Raw genomic sequence first — 24,553 nt, forward strand, 5'->3', positions numbered from 1 at the left:
CAGTGTCTGTTGTCCCTGCCCCAGGCTGGCAGTCTGACAGTGTCAGGGTAAGTTGGGTGGGAGTCTTGGTGGGCGTGAGCCCTTAACCCAGACTCATATGGGTATATTTTCATAATTTTAACAGCACTTTCTTCCTGCTTTTTGAACAAAGGGCCCTCATTTTCATTTTTCACTGGGTCCTGTAAATTATGTAGCTGGTCCTGCTCCCCAGATTTCCACAGAGTCTGGTTCTCTTGCCTGCAAACCTCCCCCCCCCCTCCCCCACAGTTTCTTTACTATCTTACTATCACCTTTGAAAGGTCAGGCCTGAATTCTCAAAGAGGGAGCCTGATATCTTCATGGGAAGAATGCAGGATCAGCTACTCCCCACAGGACAGGCCAATAAATTGAGTGACGAGGTGTTGAGGCAAGGAGAGTGACTTTATTTGCGAAAGCTAAACAACAACAGCAAAGAAGAAAAAAGAGAAATCTAGCTAACCAAGAAGATGGCGGACTAGTGCCCTTAAAAAACCATCTTAATATGGTTTTTAAAGGCACAGGCTTTTAAAGGCAGTGTGAGGGGGGGCTCCAGGGTGTGTGATGAGCTTGTGAACAGTTCTCAGATTGGTTGGCATCAAGGTGAAATTTTGAGCACCACGCGTCTTCTGGTTTCAGTCAGTCTGGGGTCTCCATGTTTGTGGTCAGCAGTTTTCATCTGGTGGGCATCTGCTTCCTGTAGAAAGTTAGTAATGTGTGTCAGACCTTTACATCTATCTTTCAGGGAGCTGGGAGTTCAGTGACTCTGCTATATGGCTGGTTTATAGTCTAAATTGTTACTAGTTTCCTGGACCAACAGCTGTTCTTTGTGTCTATGTCTTCACAATTCCTAATCATTAACTCTTGAGTCAACATTTTGAGACTCAGAGGAGGCCTGGGATGCTAAAGCAAAAAGCCTTTAACCTCAAAGGACAAGAGCACAGGGGCTTGTATATGGTTTCAAAGCTTCATTTTGAAATCCCACTGCTTAATGCTGCTTAACCACTCCCCTGTAGTACTCCCTCAGCAGATTTTTTTTTAATGTGGTCATCTGGATTGAATTCTACTGAATTGACCTTGAAGTGTTTCCAGGGAGGAGACAAAGTAAAAACACTTAAAGGATACCAATGAAGAATATCTTTAGGAACTAAAGGTAGAAAAGAACTTTAAATTAAAAGGGAAAAATCCAACTATAAAGACAAAGATGACAACTGTGACTATATTAAAATCAAGAACTTTTCATTAAAAATATTGCACTTTGGGGGAGGCGTGGTGGTGGGATGAACTGGGAGATTGGGATAGACATATATACACTAATATGTATAAAATAGATAACTAATAAAAAAAATCGCACATCATTCAACACTCAAGGGATGGGGCTAAATTAAAAATTAGATACAAATGAAGAAAGAAAAAGTAGAAAAAATATAAGTGAATATTCCTGAGTCAATAAAACAGAGATTAATAGATGAAAAATATGAAAGACTAGTAAATAAGCATGAAAAAGGAGATTTAAAGTTCCAAACAAGAAATAGAGAAAACAGGATTAGAAGTTGCTCCTTGACTGGAGAATCAGCCAGTGATTGTTTATATTTAGTCTGTAGATTCTGGAGTTAAGATATCACATGATAGGTAGTCTTCCTGTTAGCATGAAAAGATAGCACCATGTCTAATAAAAGAGAAAAAATGTAATCTCTCTAAAGTTAGATGTTGAAGGGAAGCAGAATATGCCATACCAAAATATGCCTCTTTGGCATGTGAATTATTTTGAGCTGAAGGCAATCAAGACCCAGCTGACTCAGGAAAAAAAATGTTTTTACCTCTCCCATAACTACCCAAAAGAGTTTTGATAGGGAGCCTGTACCAGAAAAAACAAACAAACAAATACAACAACAAAAACAACAACAAAAAACTATTACCAGATGTAACTTTTCTATCTGAAAGACCTATTTGCATGGCAGGGCAAATTTCTAATTACCAAACTTCTCTTCTTATCCTCCTGTGAACTACACACCTCCCCTTTGAAGCCTTAGGCCCCTATCCCATTCCTGAGCTCAGGATGGCATAAGCCTCAATTCGCCACTTTGCCCCTGAGCCTCATATCTTTGGGGCTCCTGTATGTATGAAATTAAATCAGCTTTTCTCCTGTTAACCTTTCCTATGTCACTTCAGTTACTAGACCAGCCAAAAAACCTAGAAGAGAAGGGAAATATTTTCTGCATAGTACAGTCAGCTCTCCATATCCCTGCATTCACATTTGCAAATTCCACCAAATTCTGATAGAAAATATTTGAAAAAAAATTTCAGAAAGTTCCAAAAAGCAAAATTGAAATTTGCCAAGTGCTGGTAAATATTTACATAGCATTTACATTGTAGTTACAACTATTTACACACATTTACATTGTATTAGGTATTATGAGCAATCTAGAGATGACTGGAAGTATTAATATATGGAAGGGTGTGTATATGCAAATACTGTGCCATTTTATATAAGGAATGTAAGCATCCTCGGATTTTGGTATCCTTAGGGGTCCTGGAACCAATCCTCCAAGGATACTGAGAGATGACTTTATTTGCATATAACCTACACTCATCCTCCCGTACACTTTAAATCATCTCTCGATTACTTATAATACCTAATACAATGTAAATGCTATGTAAATAGCTGCTGGTGCATGGCAAATTCAAAATTTGCTTTTTGGAACTTTCTGGAATTTTTTTTCCAAACATTTTTGAACCACCGTGGGTTGAATTCAAGGATTTCAGAACCTAGGGATGCGGGAGGGTTGACTGCATCTCTGGGGGTGGAGCCCAGGCATCTGCGCTTTAACAATTGCTCCAGGTGATTCTTTCATATGTTAAATGTACTGAATAAGAATCTGCATTTAACCAGATCCCAAGGTGATTTGTAAGCTCATTAAAATGAGAGAAACACTGACCTACAAAACTTAAAAAAAAAAAAAAGAGGCTACTGTTCCAAGATGCTTCAAGTAATATAACTTAGACTTGCAGATACTAATTCCACATTATATGTTTATTTCAGAAACTGTTCTCTTTTCAAGCCAATTTCTAACCTATTTTGAGTAAGTGGAACTCAGTTGCAGAAGTCTTTATTCCATTGATTTCTAGCTTATGAGAAAATTCCATGACTTTGTGCAAATAACTGCCATCACAGACTATCTTCTTTATGGCCTAAGCTGTCCCAGTCTCTCTTTTCAGGAGCTCTTAAAACAACCTCTTTCAAGTGCACACATACAGTTTGTGGAAAATGTATTTTTGTTGCTTTTCCCCCTAAAAGATAGCCTTACAAGTGAAAGTTTCAAAAAGTTCCCAGAAGGGATTAATATGGAGTTAATCAAACTGTGGAATCTCTAATGTGGAGTCTTTATTTCTCTGGTTTGCCAGATTTTGACCATTTCAGTTGAGCTGCACATTGTATTGGGCTTGGGAAACAAAATTCACTTGCCTTCTGGAGACCCTGCTGATTTTGAATTCCCTTCACGCTACATACACCTGATATTTTAAATAATCAAGTGGGGAGGGATAGAAGAAAGATTGGAAACAAAAGCAGGATAATACATTTGTTTTTATTCATCTTGGAAACACAAGAGTCCATTAGAAAGCATGTAAACTAAGGAAAGTATAAAAGATTTTAAAATGTTCCACCTGACTACAGCACTGTAATTAAATATATACCCCCTCAGTTTTACAAATAGGTAAACTAAGACGAGAGTCAGAACTCAGGGACCTGATCAAACATGTCTCCATTTCCACTAACACTCTCCCAATTAGCTTACTGTTAGACGACTTATATAAATTGTCATATGTGTCAGGAAAATGTGTCAAAGATTTTAAAATGAACAACAGAATTTACTGGGTCCTTGCGTTAGTGAAGTATAGAGCATTAGTCTAGTAGACCACGTAGGAATTATCTGATTTTATAGGGGTGTGCGTCTCTGACTGACTTTCTATTTACTAGGCTATTCTGGAATTCTATGGTGGGAGAAGTTAACTCACAGAAAACTGATAATAATGCAAATGGCTCTTGTTTACATCAATGCAAAGGACTTTGCTCAGTTGAGATACAATTTTACCCAATAGAAGAAATAAGTCCAATCTTAAGTTTTATTGCCCTACAGAATATTAACCAATTTTGCATCTGTTAGCACATTTATTTCAGCCTTTCAGATTGTGTGTTGTCTGTTCTTCATATTCTCCTTTGAAGCAGTCTTAACAGCTTACTCATTGATTAGTGAGATATATGAAATCTTTGACACTGTGTTCGTATTATATTTGTTTGAAAGTCAAGTTTTCAGCTTTTCATTGAATGATAACACCAATATGTTTGGGGAGTTCAAAAGAGGGAGAGAGAACTCCTGCCTGGAATGTCGAGGGCTGAATGACAGAGCACATGACCAAGGGGAAGGGGGAGCTGTTACGTTTGAAAGATTATTAATTGGCAGAAAAGGAGAACCCAGAGCACAGTTTCTAAGTGTTTGGAAGGTAGGACACCATAGTTCAGAGGGGGCAATGGAGCAGGGAATTTGGGTTGTCGCAAAACCGTATAAATGCCAGAGGTTGTAAATAGAACCTCGAAGGTGAATGGTCTGTTCAGCGACTGCTCTTTGTCACATGGCTTGCTAGGGAAAGTACCTACATAAATTATTTTTAATCTCTCAAGAATCTTGAGGTAGGGATTTCCCTCTAAATTTACAGATGAAGGAAGTGTTCACAGATGGTCACAATAATATAAAATATCACACATCACAGTTTTGTAAGTGATGAAGCTTGAATTCAAACATACGTATCTGATTCAAGATCCTCATGTTTTCTACTCTTCCTGCATTGCCTTTAAAACTGTATTTTAGGTTCTCTGCATGAAGACCAAAAACGAAGCAAAAGAAAACAACTCACCCCTAATCATTGTGCACACAAAATTGGATCTTTCAATAGCTGTTTTGCCAGTTCATACATATGTGTTTGGGTTGTTTTCTGTAGGAAATGAAAAGTTTCTGAAGGCTATTAATTTGGGAGACTAACTAAAGACTACTATGCGACAGAATGGAAAGAAAACATTGGATGAACCTCTCTTTAACCAAAGCAGGAGGGATTTTAACAACAACAAAAACATTTTTTAAAACTCAGTAGAGATTTTAAACCAAGACCAAGACCTAATTTTAGTCCTCCATGCTCTATACTTCTCTTATTATGTGTCCTATAATAAACCACATCCTGCCTCTTCACTTCACATCCCTTCTTTCACGCAGGTGGAAAGAATGGAAGAGGGAAGATAAGTTAGAGGGAGAGAAAAATGGCAACGGAAGGAAAGGGAGGAGAGAAGAGGAGAGAGGAGAAGGGAGTGGACCCTTGCAGGAACCGTTAAGATGCTGGAAATACTACTGTACAGGGAATCTTTAAGTCCCACTCACAGGCCCAGTCTCCACTAATAAAAACTTGTTAAGATAAAATACTGTGAGATATTGTGAGCACCGGGGAAAGCTACTGAAAGACGGTAGTTGCAACATGGGCCGATAAAATCTATATCCCAAGTCCCCTACTCCTTAAGGTCGGTCTTGTAACCGTGGTCAGCAGGGGTGGAGTGGGAGAGAGACTCAAAGTAGGTGATGTGGGCTCCCGGTCTTCAGAGCAGTATCAGTTCTGTCGCCCAGCGCACGTCTTCACCGTAAAACTCCTCCTTTCCTGTCTTTCGGTTTTGCAGATAGTGCTTGGTTTGCTCCTGTAATTTCTAAAAATGACTGGTTCCTCTCCTTCCGGGATGGAACAGTTTTCAAACATGGGCAGAATTGTTACCGCTGAGGTTTTGCTACCGTCGTGTCAGGATGGCCGAGTGGTCTAAGGCGCCAGACTCAAGGTTGTGTCTTCCCTCGCTTGGGGTTTCTGGTCTTCGCGTGGAGACGTGGGTTCGAATCCTACTTCTGACAGGACTCACTTCTGTTTTCGGCAGGCACACTCACCTTTCAGCCTTTTAAAAATCTCACTCTTGCCCTTCCACCTTGGTTCCCCCGGCACTTGAGCGTCATCCTCGCTTATTCCGTAGTTCGGCCCTTTCTGCTTCTAAAGACACCCCGCCACCAGCATCTCTCGAACCTCCAGTCAAGCCTTTGACAAATGAAAATTCCCAACCAGAGAACCTGGAGTATTCCCACAGCCGATTGGGCACATTTAAAAAATCTTAGCGCCACCGATGATGACCCTCTCTTCCCGAGAGAAGCCGGCAGTGGATTTCCAGCAGAAGGTCGTGCCTTGCTTTGTCAGGCTGTTGATCTTAACGAAACCCAGGAACTTGACTCAAAACCAAACCAAACAAAACAAAAATACAAAGTAACCAAGAAGATCTCCCTTTCCCGGAGAGATCCACTTGCTGTGGGCAGGAGGAAAACGTTATACTGTCTGCCTCGCTGTTGGCAAATCAAAGGCCAGTCTCCTGCATGACCACGCCAGCCAGAAGGACCCAGACTTTCTTTAGTGGTAGCTCAGCTTAAGGGTCTCCCACACAAAGTCTTAGACTTTTCCAGTGGGGAAATTACTGGCAAATTCACAGCTTTTCCCCATAGAGAGGAATTGAAAGAAACAAAATGGAAACAATCATACAATTGTTAAAATCAATTTGCAGCCTTTGTATTTTTGTATTAATGAGAAACATATAGGAAGGAGTAAGTATATACAGTTTCTGGTTTTGCCTTTTGCATTTAAAAACAACATCACAATACCTTATTTTACCATCTTCCAAGTTAAATAAGAAATGACACGTTGGGGAAAGTGGCAAGTACTCAGAACATTGTCTCCTAAGTTTTTGTTTTTGTTTTTGTTTTTGTTTTTTTTTAATCAAGCTCTGTAACAATTTCCTGGCTAGAAGGATCCTCAGAGCTCAGTACTCAGGGTCTTGAGCAGGTGTTGGGTATCTTATAAAGAGAAGTAAACATTGTAAAATTATTTTTATTTTATCAATACTTTTTAGGTTTCTCTGTGTAGTCCAAAATATAGTAGGAATGCTTTGAAATAGAAAATAAAGCCAGTAACAGGAAAATAAACAGTCCCAACTCGAAACAATGGCTGAAAACGATGAAAATGGAGAATGGAGAAAAATAACTTGGAATTTCATGATTGCAGGGGAAATGCAGAGCAGAAAAGTGTGGTGGGTGCTTAGGAATCTGTAGAGTGTACAAAAGTGGAATTTAATGATGGAAGGGAAAGAGAGGCTTTGGGTTCAAAAGGTAAGTTAATCACACTTGGTTGTCCAGGGCTCATTTGTGTTATTGGTCCATGAAAGGTCATTCTCAGTTCTATTTTGTTTCATGGCCTGTATCCATCCCTTTCCTCTCCACCCAACATATAGATCCTCTGTAAAGTTTTTAATGTTCTTTAGAAAAGAAACTACCCTCAAAAAAATGCTGTTGCTTTGTGTGATTTTAATTTTCATTGGCACTGTTCATCCTGATATTTTTTCTTTTACTCAACGCAGTTTGAAAAATCTATTGTCTTGCTACATTTACATCTGCTTTTATGTGCAGCTGCTACATAGTATGAAATTCATGGGTGGCCACTGCTGTACACCTGATGGACATGTAGGTTGCCTCTAACAATCTGGTACTGCAAAATGCTACACTAGGTAAGGCCAAGCATGGAGCTGAGCTGGAATTTCACTGAGATACATTTCTAGGAGAAAAATTGCTGTGTAGTGATTTAAAAGCTATACAGGAAGAAAAACTCATTTAATGTCAAAGCTGCAGAAGTCTAAGATCTTAATTTTAAGACCAAGATCTTACTTAGCCTATGTAGAACTTCATAGAAGGCATTTTTTACTTTATAAAATGAAAGACAAGACAACTAGATCACATTCTGAAAAGAAATCTCAAAATGAGCTATTAATTTACTTAATTTTAATAGTATGAGCATTTTTTTGGCTATTGATAACCAAAAAATGTTTTCAGCAGTGTCATAATCTTGAGGGACTTTCCCTCTTAGATTTTAGAGGTGATATAAGAAGGTGACAAAGGAAACTTTTTGTTAGAACTTTATAACAGATTCCTTTCTGTGTGCAGAAAAGCAGTGAAGGTTTCAGTAATTCTTCCCACAGTAAAAACCCAAGATCCAAGTGTGGATGACTGGTCAGTTGATCCACTAAGGAAAAGGCCACAGGTTGTTATGGTATTTTTTTCCTGGGAAGAGGGATCTCACAGAAGGCAGCGCTGGAGGTTGCCTCCATATAGCTCTGGAAGTATCCTAATATTCTCAAACTGGGGAATTCTCATTTTCGAGTGTCCTTCAGGGCGGGAAGTATTTGCGGTGTTGAGGGTTGAGTTATTATGAGCTATCCAAGGTGAAACTTTTGACATGAACGTGGCAAGTGAAACAAAATAAGGATGTGTCAGAAGTGGGATTTGAACCCACGCCTCCATTCGGAGACCAGAAGCCCCAACAGTGAGAAGCGGAAGCTTGAGTCTGGCGCCTTAGACCACTCGGCCATCCTGACACGTTGATGTCCTGGAAAGCGTTATACTGTAGACTCTGAGGGGTTAGCGCCTAGCTGCGTCCCAGAAGAAAGCTTCTGAAATTTGTCGGACTAGGAGTTCTGAGTTCAGAGACTGAGAAACAGAGAGGTAGGAGAGTACGAGCGTTAGTGCGGACCTGAATAATTCTTTCCGCCTTGGAGACGGGGTGGCAGGGTATTGAGCGACACTCTCTCCTCGCCCCTCCCCCTCCCCCAGTACTCCCAGCCCAGTCCCCTGCCTTCCGCTCCGCCGCCAGCCAGACCAGGGTCCCGCGCCTCACACAAATCTCCTCCTACGGCCCCGACCCCCACATGTGAGCTGGACCCCAGGTCACTGTGTCCTTTGTGATTCAAACCTTTATCCAGCAGGTCCAGTTCGATGCTGCCCCAGGATCGGTGGAAACTTTAAGTGAATAAATGGTCAACCCCACTGCTCTGGACAAGAGAGGGTCAGTCCCCTTGTTCTCGACCCATCCAAACTGTGATTTTATCTCCTGAAGCCATACTTACATCATTCATTCCACCCATCACCGTCTTCTGACCTGCAGGGTCGCTTGTGCTCTACAGTAATAATCCTGCCATTCTTCTCTCTAGAGCTCTCAGATGCTTTCCAGTAAATATTACCCATCTTGGGTGACCGCAGCTATTCTGAAACATAATGTTTACCTTTTATGACTGAAAAAAATATGTTTAAGTGACTGAAAATGAAATAGCCAAAGGGGAGGGGGAACAAAAAGGAAAAAAAAGAGAAGAAATATCTTTGTTGCAATGATTATTCTATGATTAAAGGAGAGAAGAAATTTAAAATTCCGATAACTAGGAGTATCACCAAGTTTCTATAATTAGGCTGTAAAGTCTAAATCTATAGGACACTTAAATTTGAGAGCTATCACTTTTTAATTTGTAATTACCTCATCTATTACCCTAAAACTAAATGGGAAGCATCTCTTTTTAAAAAAATAAGTTTATTATTTGTAGATTTTACTCTTTTTATTGTGACTATTTTTTCACTATACTAACAGTACAATTACAAAGTATGCAAAATTGACAGTTTATATTTTAATATATACATATGTTGAATTTTTGCACTAATGCTTCCTATACCTTGAAGCATAGGTATATTCCTATACGCTCTTGAAATCTATATATTTTTTTGTAGAAATGAAAAAGTCTGAATACAGGTTTAAAATATTTGGGATACTTGAAAATGGATATTATCAAAATATAATGTAAACAAGAAATTGTAACTGAAATATGCCATAATTCAATTTTCTTTATAGACTGATTTTTGCAGGGCCCAGCACAGTCAATATTCCATGAACTGCTGGGTAGTATGTTTCCTAGGCACCTGTTTAATATTAATATTAATTTATTTTAATGTCTCAAAATTTTCATTACAAGTCCAGGGGACATTGGATAAGTGAAATCTGAGGAGATAGAGGCTTCTAAGTGGTTAGAGTTCCGTCATAAAAAACCTGTAGTAGATTGTATTTTCCAAAGATGGTCATACAGCTGTATCTCATGCCATGTGTTTTTCTTTGAATGCAATTTTGACACATTTCCTTCCAGAGGTTGGGGGGTCTCTGTTCCCTCCCCTTGAATCTGGATAGGCCTGTGACTACGATGGAAGAGATACCCTATGACTTCCAAAGCTAGGTCATAAAAGGTGATAGAAGCTTCCAATAGTTTTCTCTCAAGACATTTGTCCCCAGAACCCAGCCACCACACTGTGAGGAAGCCCCAACAAAGCTGCAGGGAGGGACCACATGGAAAATAACTGAGGCCTCAGCCCACAGCCAGCAGCAGCTGCCATACATTTGAGTAACCCATCCTTCAGATGATTTCCTGCCCCTGGTCTTAGGGTCTTCCACTTGAGTTTCCAGAAATCACAGAGCAGAGGCAAGCCGTCCTCATTGTGCTCTGCCCAAACTCTGTGAAAACCAACAAATCTGTGAGAACGAATAAATGACAGGTGATAAATTAAGCCGTTTAAGTTTTAGTATGATTTGTTACGTGGCAATAGTTAGGTATGGATCAATCTTGGTCCAATGAGGAGAGAGGAACAAATAACTGGGCAGGAAAAGTTGTTTATTTATTTATTTTTCCAGTTTTATTGAGATATATTTGACATATAACATTGTGTAAGTTTAAGGTGTACAACATAATGATTTGACATATGTATATATTGCAAAATGATACCATAATAAGTTTAGCTGACAACTATCAACTCACATAGTTACGTTTTCTCCTTGTGATGAGAGCTTTTAAGATCTACTCTCTTAGCAACTTTCAAATATACAATCCAGTGTTGTTAACTACAGTTGTCATGTTGTACATTACATCTCCAGAAAGTATTTCTCTTATAATGAACAGGGAAAGTTTAATACAGAGAATTATTACCTAAAGAAGAGGTTGGAGAAACAAGGAATTGGCTAGTAAAAAAGTAAAGACAACACTGACGAATAAAGGAATAGCAAATATAAGGAGCAGTCACTACCCTTAGGGCTGAAAACACCTTAGGAAGTGCCCCTCACCTACAGCTGAGCCAAAGCACAGAAGGAAGAGCCCTCTACCCTTCACCCCACCCCTAGCTAAGATCCAGACCTCGATGGGGAAGGCACGGGTATGGCTCACTGAAGAGCAGAGAAATTGCTCTCGGGTTGTGCCAGCAGAACTTGCTTGAAATGTGCCCTCTGGAACTTGCTGGAGATCCGTCTTCCAGCGTTTCTTGGAAAGCTCTTCTTGGAGAGGTATCTCACTGAGAGCACTCCCCTACAGAACACTCAAGGGGGATGCTGGCCAGGGGAAGTTGGTAGCTGCTGGTTGCTGCTGGATCCTGAAGCAGGGGAAAGCCATGCCTAGTGTAGGAGCAAGGCCCTGGGGAAGCAGCAGGCCAAGTAGTGCGTGGGAACCAGGATGTAAAACCCCCTTCCTCCTGCAATGATTCTCCACCATCCTCTACCTGCAGAGCTTCAGTGCCGATTGGCAAAAGAAAACTATTTAAAGGATTCATATCCATTTCCACAAGGCAGGCAAAAAGGGTGAATTTGGGACTGAGAGACAATAAATTCATGATGAGTACTGGGTAATGGACATTTTGTTACCTGAAAATGGGAACAAACCCTAAAACATGTGACTCTGGGCCCGGGCAGCAGACAGAAACCGGAAAGACCTTGAGGAGAAGGTTACTGAAAAGTCCTGAGGACAGTTTCTTCCTGTTGCCCGTCTCGCCGTATTTCATTGAGGTTATACATTACTTTAGGTGCAAGAAAACCAGAGGTGATCACTATACCTAAATACAGGATGAAATCTGAGAAAACTGCAAATCACAGGTTTGTTGGGACTTTATGATCTCTCTTGAGCCTGCATCCCCTTCTTCTCTGATACTCAGGAGATGAGGAGGAGCTTCCGGAGACAGGCCCTTCTGCACGGGCAAGTTTAGGATTTTGGAGAATCTGAACAAACTGGCTCCCCCCGAAAGCAGGAGGCAGACCTTGAGTCCAGAGAAGTTTAGGAAGCCGCTGATGAGTAGTAGTGATAAAATTGACCTCACATTTCTTTCCCTCCCCTCACTCTCAACTTCTTTAATACGCCCATTTCTTTTTTTCTTGCGTTTCCCTATTATTTGCATTTATGACACTCCAGGTCACAAGGGCATTGTTTGACCTGTATATGACTTTGGTGAGTGGGAGGTGAAGTGTGTTGTTTTTTACCCTGGGAGACCTTTTAGAGAGCTGGCTGGCTGGCTTTTCAGAGATTCTGCAGCCTCTCCTCTGGATTATGGGAGAACTGTATTCCAGGCTGGGACAGATGCACAGAGACTGGATTTCCCTCTTCTCCACCAATAAATCTTATTTTGCTGAGTTGTTTTAATGTTACTTGTATTTGTCTGTAGTCGAGGTGTTTTGGTTTTGCTTTTCGTTTGGAATTAAGAGACATTGTTTCTTTATTAGCCAGCTATCAAATCCTGAAAGTAGACAGGAAAACAGTCCTTGCTTTGTTTCAGGTGCACAGGGCCTCTGACTTGGGACAGGAGACCTAGGATTTGTGGTTGAGTTTTCTTCTTTACCAGCTCTCTGTACATTATGGTTGGTGCTTGTGCAAGCTGCGTCGCTATACAGATTTTTTTTTTTTGGTGAACCTCACAGCCCCTTTGCCCGGGTGGAAATTAACAATTTTCTGGTATCTTTGCCACAGCACCTTTGGACAGAACTTTTCTATTTGGATTTCAGCGACGCGCGGTGGAGGAGAAACATGGCCCTTTCTTTACGCTCCGGATTGAGGCTCCAAAAGGTATTCCAGCCTCAAGAACTAGGCTACAAAAGGCAGAGCCTTTCCTCGGCTTCTGTTCCCGGGAGGTCGCTCCATTTCCTTCTTCCTGCTGGCCTCATCATTACCCTCACCCCTCAGTCTCTCTTCTGATAGTTGATATCGGGGAATTTGAGACAGATCTTGCTTGCTTTCCCCCCAAGGCTCTAAGAACTGAAGTCTGGAATATCTGGGCTTCAATCGGTGCGAAAGGTACCGCAGAGTAGCGGGAGTGGCTGTAACTAAAATCAAGTGGCCCAGTAGTTCTCACCCCAACCTCCGCATCTTGGCAAATGGGCAAGCTGTTTATTCCCCACTCTCGTCAACGTGCAACCTCTGACCCTCGGCTGCTCTGGATTCAAACAAAACTCTCAGAGGTGATTGAAGGGTCTTGTACTTCCTTTGACAAAAGCGAATCGAACGGGATGTTAAAACTATCAGAGAGTGAGGGAATTTGTTTGACCACAGCCCAGAAAATCGAAAAGGCGATGAGGGCAGAGCGTCAAATTTTCTAGAAACCAATCAAAACAAAACAAAACAATAAAAACCTAAAGATTTCAGCCTATAATCTGCTTTAGGACAAGGAGTGAAAAGCTGGCCAAGCGGGGCTCCGTAGCTCAGGGGTTAGAGCACTGGTCTCGTAAACCAGGGGTCGTGAGTTCGAATCTCACTGGGGCCTTAAGGGTGTTCGTTTTCCATCTGGCGCAGACCTTAATAAAGAGATGTGTTTCTAAGGGGTGAGTTTCGGTTATCCTTGACACCAAAACCTAGAACTAAAAATGGACCTTTTCAGGTACAAAAGGAAGTACATAACAGAAATAAAGCTGCTGTGCCATCTGAGTTCTTGATGATACCTGAAATTCAGGTATGAAAACCTCACTCGAAGTGACACCAATACAATTAATACCAATATAAGCCAGCTGATAAACTATCAGTAATTTTTATTGGGATTCAATAAATTGCAACGTAGAGTCCTGACTAACTTGGGTGCTATAGGCCTAAAGAGATATTGTAATTATCGATTTTATCATACTTACCTAATGGACTTTAAGCTCCCCTGAAGGCAGGAGTCATATCTTGTTTGACATTGTATCTCAGAGCCTTGCAGAGTGTGGAACCTAGTGGGTGCTCAGTAACTGTTTGTTGAATTAAGCCGAGCTGAAGAAATGTAACCAGTGTGGTGAGTTTGCAAACACCTTAGGAGGCATAAAAGTTACCTGAAAGCCAAGGAACCAAGGTCAGTTCATAGAGAAGAAAAAAGAAAGTAACACAGTGTTGATGAAGATTCTACTTAAGTAGGAAGCAACTAATGTTCCCGGTCTCAATTTATTATCTCATTATTGGAATTAGCTGTCTGCAAAAGCAAACTCCTCATCACTTCTGAATGGCTAACATAAATTGCTAAAATCAAGAATCTAGATCAAAGATTATAATGATGGAATTTCCATATACCACATTTGTATTAAATAATTAATAATACAATAATACCCAAAAGTCACAGATACATTCCTCAAAAAGTACTTTGGATTCTTGAAACAATCCAACACACTTTACATTGTACCATGTTTGAAAATTTTATTGTAAATTGCTAAAGATGCAGGACAGGCACAGATGATTCGTTTTTGTTAAAATCAACCAGAGTAGCTGTCTATTTCTTGCAACTGAGGACTCTGGTTGTTCCTCAGTCTTCAGAGTTTTTTATGCTTTTCATAGCTTCATGAATACCACTCTCTGCTCGAAATATGCCTCCATCCCTTCTTCTAGCTAAGTCCTACTCATCTTTCAGAATTCAGCTCATGTACCACTTTACTTTCAATCTAGGTGAGAGGTGTCTTTTCATAGCACCATTTGAACACCTTTGTTATAGCATATATTGAATAATATCTAGTAAATAATTGAGGTATTTTTTCTCTTTTTCTTCTAAAGTGACACTTATTGATAGTAGAAACCAAGCCTTGTTTAGAGCTGTATCACCACAGCAAGTTGGCATTCAAATATGTGTGAATACATTTTTTAAAAATGAATGAGTGAATGCTACATTTCCAAACCTGCATGTACTCTGTAGATAGATGACATTATCAGGAAATTATTTAGCCTGGTGTTAAAAGGAAATAATATGGAAAATTAAAACCATCTTTGTAATAACTTTACAGTGTTAATGTCTATAATATTTGCAGTTTATCCACTGAACTTCAGGGACCTTGATTTTGGCACACACTGGTAAAAAGCTGTTAATTATGTGGCACCGTATTCAGTAATGTTAAAAATGCAACACGTGGTTTCCAGTTCCTCAGGTAAAGAGCTTGGAAGTCTCCGCCCTGTCCCAACAACAATTAAAAAGCTTTCAGACTAAAAGCCAACAACTCTTCTTGAATCCTTAAGAGAGAGGAGAATACAGGGCAAACCCCTGCTGGCAAGATTGGAGAGACAAACTGGTAAATATGAGTCACAAACCTACCAAGCAGAGACCCATGACCAGAAACTGCCAGGGAACCAGCACTGGGAAGAAAACCTGAACTGTAATTTATGAATTTCTGGAGGCTCAATGTGGAAAACTCTGAGAGTTAAAAACTCCAGGGGAACTCAGTCACAGGGGGGCCCTAACAATATTGTGAGATTTACCACCAGGAGTTCAACCAAGTTCTCACAGTAAATATTGGAGAAAATTTTTTTTCATAATACTGGCAGAGGAAAAAAAAAAGAAGAACTATTTTTGAAATACACCAGAAGACTCTGTCCATCTATAAAAGGCCTGCTCTCGGGAGAAACTAGTTAACCAGAGCCTAACCTGATGGCATATTAGCAGAGCCATATTGACTTTGGGGAGGGGAAATACTCATTTCAGTCAGTTCTAGCCTTCTATATGGGAGAAGGAAAATGCCCAACACCAGCACAGTCTAATCATCCTATTCCATCTAAGGGGGGGGGGCAGAAAAAAACAGAAATTTTGTGAAGTCCACAGTCCAGATGCATAGACTCACTAAAAGGTCACTGACCAAATCGTATGACTACAGAACACTTCCCTGACCCCCACACCTCGCCACCACATTACTAAAGGTCTACTTACAGCAGTCCTTTTTACTCAGCACATTATGTCTGGCTATCAAGAAAAAATTACAAGGCATACCAGAAGGCAAAAACCAAAAACCAAAAACCAAAAAAAGACACTTGAAAAGACAGAGCAAGCATCATAGCAGGGATGTTGGAATGATCAGACCAGGAATGCAAAACAACTATGATTAATATTCTAAGGGGGCTAATGCATAAAGTAAACAGCATGCAAGAACAGAAGGACAATGTAAGCAAAGAGATGGAAATTGCAAGAAAGAAAGAAAGAAAGAAAGAAAGAAAGGGAAAGAGAGAGAGAAAGGGAGGGAGGGAGGGAGGAAGGAAGGAAGAAGAGAAATGCTAGAGACCAAAAAATACTATAATGGAAATATAGAATGCTTTTGATGGCTTTTAAGTAGACTGCACACAGCTGAGGAAAGAATCTCTGAGCTAGAGGATATATCAATAGAAACCTCAAAAACTGAAAGAGCAAAGAGAATAAAGGCTGAATAAAACAGAACAGAGTATTCAAGGACTGTAGGACAACTACAAAATGTGTAACATATAAGTAATGGCAATACCAGAAAGAGAAGAGAAAAAGAAACAGAAGAAATGTTTGAAACAATAATGACTGAGGCTTTCCCTAAAATTAATGTCAGACACCAAACCACACGTTGAGGAAGCTCAGAGAACACCAAGAAGAATACATAACAAGGAGACTACAAGTAGGTATATCATTTTTAAACCACAGAAAAATCAAAGATAAAGAAAAAGTCCTGAAAGAAGCCAGAGGATAAAACACCTTACCCATAGAGGAACAGAGATAAGAATTACATCCAACTTCTCCTCAGAAACCATGCAAGCAAGAAGAGAGTGAAGTGAAATATATAAAGTGTTGAGAGAAAAAAACCCACCAAACCAGAATTCTGTACCCTGCAAAATTATCCTTCAGAAGCAAGCAAGAAAGAAAGACTTTCTGGGTTTCCCTGATGACGCAGCAGTTAAGAATCCACCTGCCCATGCAGGCGACACAGGTTTGAGCCCTGGTCCGGGAAGATCCCACATACCGCGGAGCAACTAAGCCCGTGAGCCACAACTACTGAGTCTGCGCTCTAGAGCCTGTGAGCCACAACTACTGAGCCCACGTGCCACAACTACTGAAGCCCGCGTGCCTAAAGCCTGTGCTCCACAACAAGAGAAGCCACCAAAATGAGAAGCCCGCGCACCACAGCGAACAGTAGCCCGCACTCGCCACAACTAGAGAAAGCTCACGTGCAGCAACAAAGACCCAATACAGCCAATAAATTAAAAAAAAAAAAAAAAAGAAAGACTTTCTAAGACCAACAAAAATTTAGGGGATTTGTTGCTAGTAGACTTGCCTTGCAAAAAAATGCTAAAAGAACTTCTTAAGAGAGAAGGAAAAAACATAGGTCAGAAACTCAGGTCTACATAGACAAAGAAAGACCACTGAAGAAGGAATATGTGAAGGTAAAATAAAACCCTGTATTTTTCTTATTCTTAATTGATCTGCCATATAACAGTTTGTTCAAAATAGTAGTGTAAACAAAGTATTTGCTCATGTATGCTTATTTGTATATCATATGTATATGTATATATATTTGCTTATGTATGTTTACATATATGTGACATGAATGACAGCAATGATACAAGGTACAGGAGAGACGAATTGAGATTATTTTGTTATTATAAGGTACTCACACTATTCATGACGTGGTATAGTGTTATTTGAAAGTAGACTTGGATTAGCTGCAAATGTATATTGCAAACTCTAGGGCAACCACTAAAAAAAGTAAAAGAAGTATAACTGATATGCTAAGACAGGAGAGAAAATAGAATCATATAAATGCTCAATTAAAACCTCAAAAGGCAGAAAAAGTGTAAGATGACAAAAGTAGGAAAAAAGAACAAGGGCAACAAATAGAAAGCAATAATGAATTAGTAAATATTAATCTAACTATATCAATAATCACTCTGAATATGAATGGTCTAAATACCCCAATTAAAAGATGGAGCTATTATCAAAAAGACAAGAAATTACAAATGTTGGTGAAGATGTGAAAAAAAGGGAACCCTTCTGCACTCTTGGTGGAAATGTAAATTGGTGTAGTCACTATGGAAAACAGCATGGAGGCTTCTTAAAAAATTAAAAATAGAACTACCATATGATCCAGCAATTTCACTTCTGGTATTTATCTGGAGCTTGAAGGAAACATCCACTTTGATGAACTAGACCAAGTTGACCCAGAGAAAGGGATCCAGAGAAATAAATACTCCAACCTCTCTGTCTTCTCTCATTCTGGTTTCCTGCTAGTGCTCCCACAAATGAAACCCAAAGCTGAAGTCACAGGGCAGGGGAGCCCATGTTGTAGTCCATACAGACTGGCCTTCCATGGAAGAGTAGGCAGAGATCAGAAGGTGTGTGTGTGTGTTTCAACATTAACAATTAAAGCACTTAGCTTTCTATCAACATTTTTCTCCATGAACGTGATTTCATGCTTATAATGCCTATGTTGTGTTAATGAAAGTCAGTTTAATATCCAGTGACATACTGTGAGTCTTGTAAGTTTTCATCTCTTAAGAACAGTAATTCCCTAGATACTGGTTCTTCTTACCTAGATCCAGACTTGGAACACAGCACCATGAGTGCTCTTATGAGGTTTATATAAATCACTTAGAACAGTGTCTGGCCCATGATAAGCTCGATCCAACTAGTGGCTGCTATTATTATTTAGATGGAATGACCTCTAGAGGTTCAGGCAGATCTCGGTCTCTCTCTAGGACTGTGTGGTGGGAATGTAGGAGGAGATCGTGTGGTGAGATGGTCATTACTAAAGAGTCTATATCGCTTCTCACTGCTCCTCACTTTAAGGTGTACGTAAAGATCCCAATTCAGTAATGCAATAGACACCGAGATGTGGAAACACTTCTGCCCTCACATCCCTTCAGGCGTCTGTATGGAGAAATTTGCTCACTGGTCTATTGCTCTCTGTCCTGTTTGTTAAGTATTCTGTGGTCAGGAATAGACTATTCCCTTCTTTACACAATTCTCCTTTTCTCTGACAGGAATTATTCCATAAAAGCCAAAAGGCTTCATATCTCGTGTGTATGTGACAGCTGCGATTTCCCCACGCCAAAAACAAGCAAGCAAACAAACACACAAATAAACAAAACTAGCCTTTATAATTAGATGCCCCAGGCAGGAAACGAGGATACTGGGTGGGCATTAGATCGCAGAGGCAAACTATCTGCAATGAACCTCTAAAGAAGGTCAAAACAGGTGGAGGAGCAGGGTGGGAGTAGGGGTGGTGGACACCGCCTTGATTTCTGTAACACGCGCCACAAAGGAGCGGTTACCACTCTGGCTTTTCCCGCAAGAGATGTCGGACCAGCTGGCTGTATGACTTCGAATGCGGTTTTCAGGCAGGCTCGGGGAGGATTTGGGGGAACCGGGAGGCGCAGCCTGGAGGTGCTGGACAGCGAGGCGGGTAGTCCCTCCAGGAGCGCGGCGGGTGCTGGGAGACTCGCGGAGCGAGGGCTGGGCTGTGTCGGCTTCTCGGCGTCCTCCATCTGGCAGGAAGCGTCACGGACCAGCCAGGCGGTGCGCGGTGATGCTTTGCCTCAGCCAAATAGCCCTTGTCTTCCATGGATATCTTTCCCTTCTTGGGGTCAAGGCGAGGAAGAGCCAGAGTCCGCTCGCCCTTTCTCCTCAGCCTTCTCTCGGGACTTCTAAAAGGAGCACCCCTGGATCCCGGGAAAATGCTGATTTCCGCTGGCGTAGAGGAAGGATCACATACACGCTTCTGCGAAAGATGAAAGCGTCTCGAGCAAAGCGTGTTTTATTCGCCAGGGTAGCCGCGGTGGATGAGGGTAGGAGTGAAGAGGGTCCCTAGCAGTGCCGCGCGCTCCAGCTCCAGCTTGTCGCGGGGACCGAGCGCTCCCGTCGCTCATGACTCTGTAGAGCGCGCACCGAGAAACTGAAGAAAGCATGCTCCAGTGGCGCAATCGGTTAGCGCGCGGTACTTATACAGCAGTATATGTGCGGGTGATGCCGAGGTTGTGAGTTCGAGCCTCACCTGGAGCATGTTTTCTGCCCTTTACGATTTCAGTCTCTTTTCATTCTACTGCTTTCTGTCCCTCTTCTTTAAAGAAAAAGCTGAAAAGAGGTTATTACATTTTCCATGGTGAGAATGCAGATATTCCATGATTAAGGAGGATATTTGGTCGTTTTCAAACATAGGAAGAAATCACAAGCCAAAAGGAAGCAAACTGAACATGTTCTAGCAAATTCGATTCTCCTCAATCAGGAGAATTTAAAGTCAGGTTGTACAGCCTCAAATGAGTCTCCCTCACCCTTTCCTCGCTCCTTTTAAAAAACCATTTCTCAGATCCTTGGGGACTGAGCAAGGAGGAGGAAAACCTGGGTCTTGTGCTCTGCAATTTCGTGCAGCTGTCACCAGGGCTCACGGATTTGCAGAAGCTGCTGTCAGGCATCTTAGCTTTGAGTTCCACAAGATTTGCAGTGAGGTTGCTGAACTCCATCTTTGAAATATAAATTGTGCTTTGAGTCGTGCTCCACCGCCTACTTTACATAAATCAGACAGTGGAACAGAAAATAATTTCCCCCAGCAATGAAACATAGGTGGTTATGTATGTATCTCTTCCTAATTTCATCAGAAAATAAACGGCCTTGTTTGGAAAAACGACATTCATCCTGACGTTGTGTCTGAAATAAATGATTGAATGTTGCTCTGCTTTTAACCAGTTTTTCCTGGATTTCATTGTCTCACAGGGCCCACCTTCTCTTCTGTCTCTTACATATGGCTATATCCCACAGCTCCATCTCAGCTTTTTTCTCATCTAATGATATACACATTCTTTGTATTATATTCATTCCCTTGATTACGACATCTCTCTAAATACTGATGATTGTAAGATTTCTTTCCCATCCAGACCTATGCATCCTACTGCCTACAGGACATTTTTGTCCAGAAATTCACGCAGGTCTGTAACATCAACACGTGGGAAAATCATCAACTTCAAATCCACTCCCTCTCCTGTGCACTGTATCTCAAAGGCAGTCATTCAACAAATACCTGATGCCTGCTTTTTGCCAGATCCACTCTAGGTGCTGAGATTACTGCAGTAAAATTTTAAAAATCAAGCCTCTGCTTTCTGGAATCTAAGTTCTAGTAGGGAGAAATAAACAATGAACAATTAAATATAAATATATAGTTAGACAAAGTGATGATACATTTTATAGAGAAAACAAAATAGTATGAGAGGGATCAGGGATACCAGGGATTATGCTGGGAGTGCCATATGAGGTAAGGTTGTTAGAGAAGGCCTCTCTAAGCAAGTGACATTTGAGCAGAAACCTGAAGGAAATAAGGGAGAAAGTCTTGGATATATATGTTGAAAGAGGTGGAGGCAGATGTAAGAACAAATGCAAAAGCCTAGACATGGGAATGGCCCCATGAGCATAGTTAGAGAAGAACAAGGAATAGAGGTCACTCCAGTAAGTCCCCTACATACAAACCTTCAAGTTGCGAGCTTTCAAAGATGTGAATGTGTGTTTGCATGTCCAACCACGTAAGTTAGTTCACGTGTCTGGCGTACCTTGTCATGTGCATGCATCCGCTACAAGTGGGTGTGTTTTTGTGTACGTTACTGTACAGTACTGTACAGAGTACAGTAGTACAGTATCTTTATTTCAAGCCCAGGATGTCTGGAGGCAAGCATAAAAGCAGTGGTGATGTAGATGGTACTGCTAAGAAGCACCAGGAATTGGAGGCCCAGACAAAGGACGAAGAGAGACTAGAGGAAGAAGTAACTGAAGAACCAAAGAGATTCACGATGCAGTCAATGGTAAGGGGATTTTCTTTCTTTGAGGCGGCACTGTTAGTTTTGAGGCACGGGACCTGAAGGTAGAACAGTGCATGAAGGTTGCAGCAGCCGTTCAGAATGCAATCCAGTGCTACTATGTCATCTATGACAAGAAAAAAAGAGCTACTACCCAGACATCACTGGATTGTTTTTTTCAAGAAGGTAGATAGAATTGAATCCAGCAAGGAACCAGAACTTGTGCCATCAACATCAGGCATTAGTGAAATTGCAGCTTGCCCTCCATCTCCTATTGCTGACGATCCTTCAGCTCTACCATCTCCCACCTCCTCTCCCTCCTCCATTCCGTAGCTCTTCTTGCCTGTGCACTCAATGCCAGCCCCTGTGTGGCAGCTGTTGGACTGTACTACTGTAGTTTTCAAGGTACTGTACTGTAAGATTAAAATTTTTTTTTAATTTTTGTGTTTGTTTTTTATGTATTATTTGTGTGAAAAGTATTATAAACCTATTACAGTTCAGTACTATATAGCTGATTGTGTTAGTTGGGTACCTAGGCTAACTTTGTTGGACTTCGGAACAAATTGGACTTATGGATGCACTCTCCCAAGGGAACTCATTTGTATGTAAGGGACTTACTGAATTTTTAAACAGAAAAGCCTCTTCAATGATTCTTAAAAGCTAATGCCTGACATGATATTTTATAATACTAGTTAAGACAGTGACCAAACGATGTTTGAGGAAACAGTGTGAAAGTAAAGTTGCCAGAGGCACAAAGATGTCTCCAGGGACTATTCATGTTTCCTGTAGGAATCTCAGACCAGTCAAGGGCTGGGGTTGTCCCTGGTTTCCATGGCTTGATTTTAGAACTCTGTAATGACTCTGATCACACCAGCTTCTGCGGAGCTGTTCAAAACAGAAAGCAGAGATATAGTTCTCTAACATTTCCTTTTTAGTAAGACATGCACGTACAATAAGATTCACCCATTTTAAATGTAGAGTTTGATGAATTTTGATAATTGTATTAATTTCCTATTGTTGCTGTAACAAATTAGCGCAAATTTAGTGGCTTAGCACAAAATTATTTTATTTAGAAGTCCAGAATGGCTCTCACTGGACTAAAATCAAGCTGTTGGCAGGTCTGTGTTCCTTCTGGAAATTCTCGCAGAGAATTCTTTTCTTGCTTTTTTTAGCTTCTAGAGGCTGCCCACATTCCTTGGCCATGGACCCCCATTCATCTTCAAAGCCAACAGTTGCATCACTCTGATCTCTGCTTCTGCTGTCACATCTTCTCTGACTCTCATCTTCTTATGCCTCTCTCTCCTATCTTTAAGGAACCTATGATTATATCAAGCCCACTTGGATAATCCGGGGTAACCTCCTTGTTTTAAGATCCTTACCTTAATCACATCTGCAAAGACCCTTTTGCCATGTAAGGAAGCACATTCACAGGTTCTGGGGACTATGGTGTGGACATCTTTTGGGGAACCCTCATTTGCCTACCACAGTAGTTATACACCATTGTACACATAGCACTGCACTTAACATGGAGAACAGCACCTTTCCCCTGAAAAGTGTCCTCCTGCTCTTTGGTAGTCCATCTTCTCCCTACACTCCTGCCTCTGGCCACCACTGATCTGCTTTCTATCACTACAGTATGTCCTTTTCTAGAATCTCATGTAAATAAAATGACACCTTTTATAGCCATTTGTGTTAGATTTCTTTTACTGAGCTTAACACTGTGCTAATCTCTGTGGCAGAGAATCATTTTTGATTCCCGGCTTCTCCACACTCCCCATATTTATCTGTTACTGAGTCTTCTCAGTTCTATCTTACCTCCTTAATATCTCTCAATATTTCTGTGCCCACCGTCCATGTTCCCGAAGGCCTCTGTACCTTGGCAAATACTCCTCTTCTGCCCTGAAACTTCTTTGCTCCTCCTTTTCATTTGCTTCTACTTCTTCCATTGGAGATCACTTGTCTGTCCTCAGGGCGTGATGAGAGCTCCATCTCCACAGTTTGGATCTGACGCTCTCCTGTGAGCTACATATGCTGTGCCAGGCACTTGATGTATTAGTTCAGTCTTATCTTAATTCACTCTCATTTATTGGGTCATAAGCTCCTTGGGGGAGACAGGGGCTGCATCTTCATTGCACCCAGCTCAGCTGCTGACTCTGAAGAGACTGTAACTCTCAGCATACTTTTTCCGCCTGTGGTTTCGTGGACGTCTCTGCTTCCTTTACGGTACTCCTTTGTCTTCCCCCATTCTCACTGCTTAGGGTGAAAGTTTATTGTATTGATTTAATTTATTCATTTTGGCAAAATAAAGGTTAAATTTCAGCTCTGGGAAATGAGCAACGTTAGCAAGAGAGTTTTGTTTTGTCTTGCAGTTTCTTTCACTAGAGGAATGTAAAGATCTGAGGTCAGAAAAGAGATTTGCCAGTGCAAATAAAAAAGATCTCTTAAGCTCTTTTCTCCACAGATAATGCTCTTCTTCCTCTTGTCCATGTGACAAATGCCTACTCATACTTCATGGCCCAGAAAAAAAAATCTGATAATTTATTTCTTCTTACTAATAGGTAATTCGTAATATTAAATTCACATTTATCTCATTGTAAAAACGATGTATTTACACATACAACTGTCTTCCTACTAGTTTGCTTATCAAGGACAATTGCCATGACTTTATTTAAAAATTTTTTTTTTCAATTAAGTAGTCCAGTATGTGACACTTAGTAAAGCCTCAAAAATATCAATAGCGTCTCAAAACTGTACAGTGGAATAAAGTCAGAACTTTGGATAGAAGAGGAG

General features: G+C 40.9%; 4 non-coding genes across 4 annotated transcripts; 3 read left to right on the plus strand and 1 right to left on the minus strand.

Annotated features, from left to right (window-relative positions):
* The first annotated feature begins 5,849 nt into the window (after nt 1-5,849).
* TRNAL-CAA (transfer RNA leucine (anticodon CAA)) lies at nt 5,850-5,957 on the plus strand. The gene is made up of 2 exons: nt 5,850-5,887; nt 5,912-5,957. It is a non-coding gene; the product is annotated as a tRNA-Leu (tRNA).
* Nucleotides 5,958-8,402: 2,445 nt separating this feature from the next.
* TRNAL-CAA (transfer RNA leucine (anticodon CAA)) lies at nt 8,403-8,509 on the minus strand. Its single transcript has 2 exons — nt 8,472-8,509; nt 8,403-8,448 (listed from the first exon to the last, which is right to left on the minus strand). It is a non-coding gene; the product is annotated as a tRNA-Leu (tRNA).
* A 4,932-nt stretch (nt 8,510-13,441) lies between these two features.
* Nucleotides 13,442-13,514, plus strand: TRNAT-CGU (transfer RNA threonine (anticodon CGU)). The gene has a single exon. It is a non-coding gene; the product is annotated as a tRNA-Thr (tRNA).
* Nucleotides 13,515-19,891: 6,377 nt separating this feature from the next.
* Nucleotides 19,892-19,985, plus strand: TRNAI-UAU (transfer RNA isoleucine (anticodon UAU)). The gene is made up of 2 exons: nt 19,892-19,929; nt 19,950-19,985. It is a non-coding gene; the product is annotated as a tRNA-Ile (tRNA).
* The last annotated feature ends 4,568 nt before the right edge of the window (nt 19,986-24,553 follow it).

The sequence above is a fragment of the Balaenoptera ricei genome, chromosome 11, assembly GCF_028023285.1.
Source record: "Balaenoptera ricei isolate mBalRic1 chromosome 11, mBalRic1.hap2, whole genome shotgun sequence".
Lineage (NCBI taxonomy): Eukaryota > Metazoa > Chordata > Mammalia > Artiodactyla > Balaenopteridae > Balaenoptera > Balaenoptera ricei.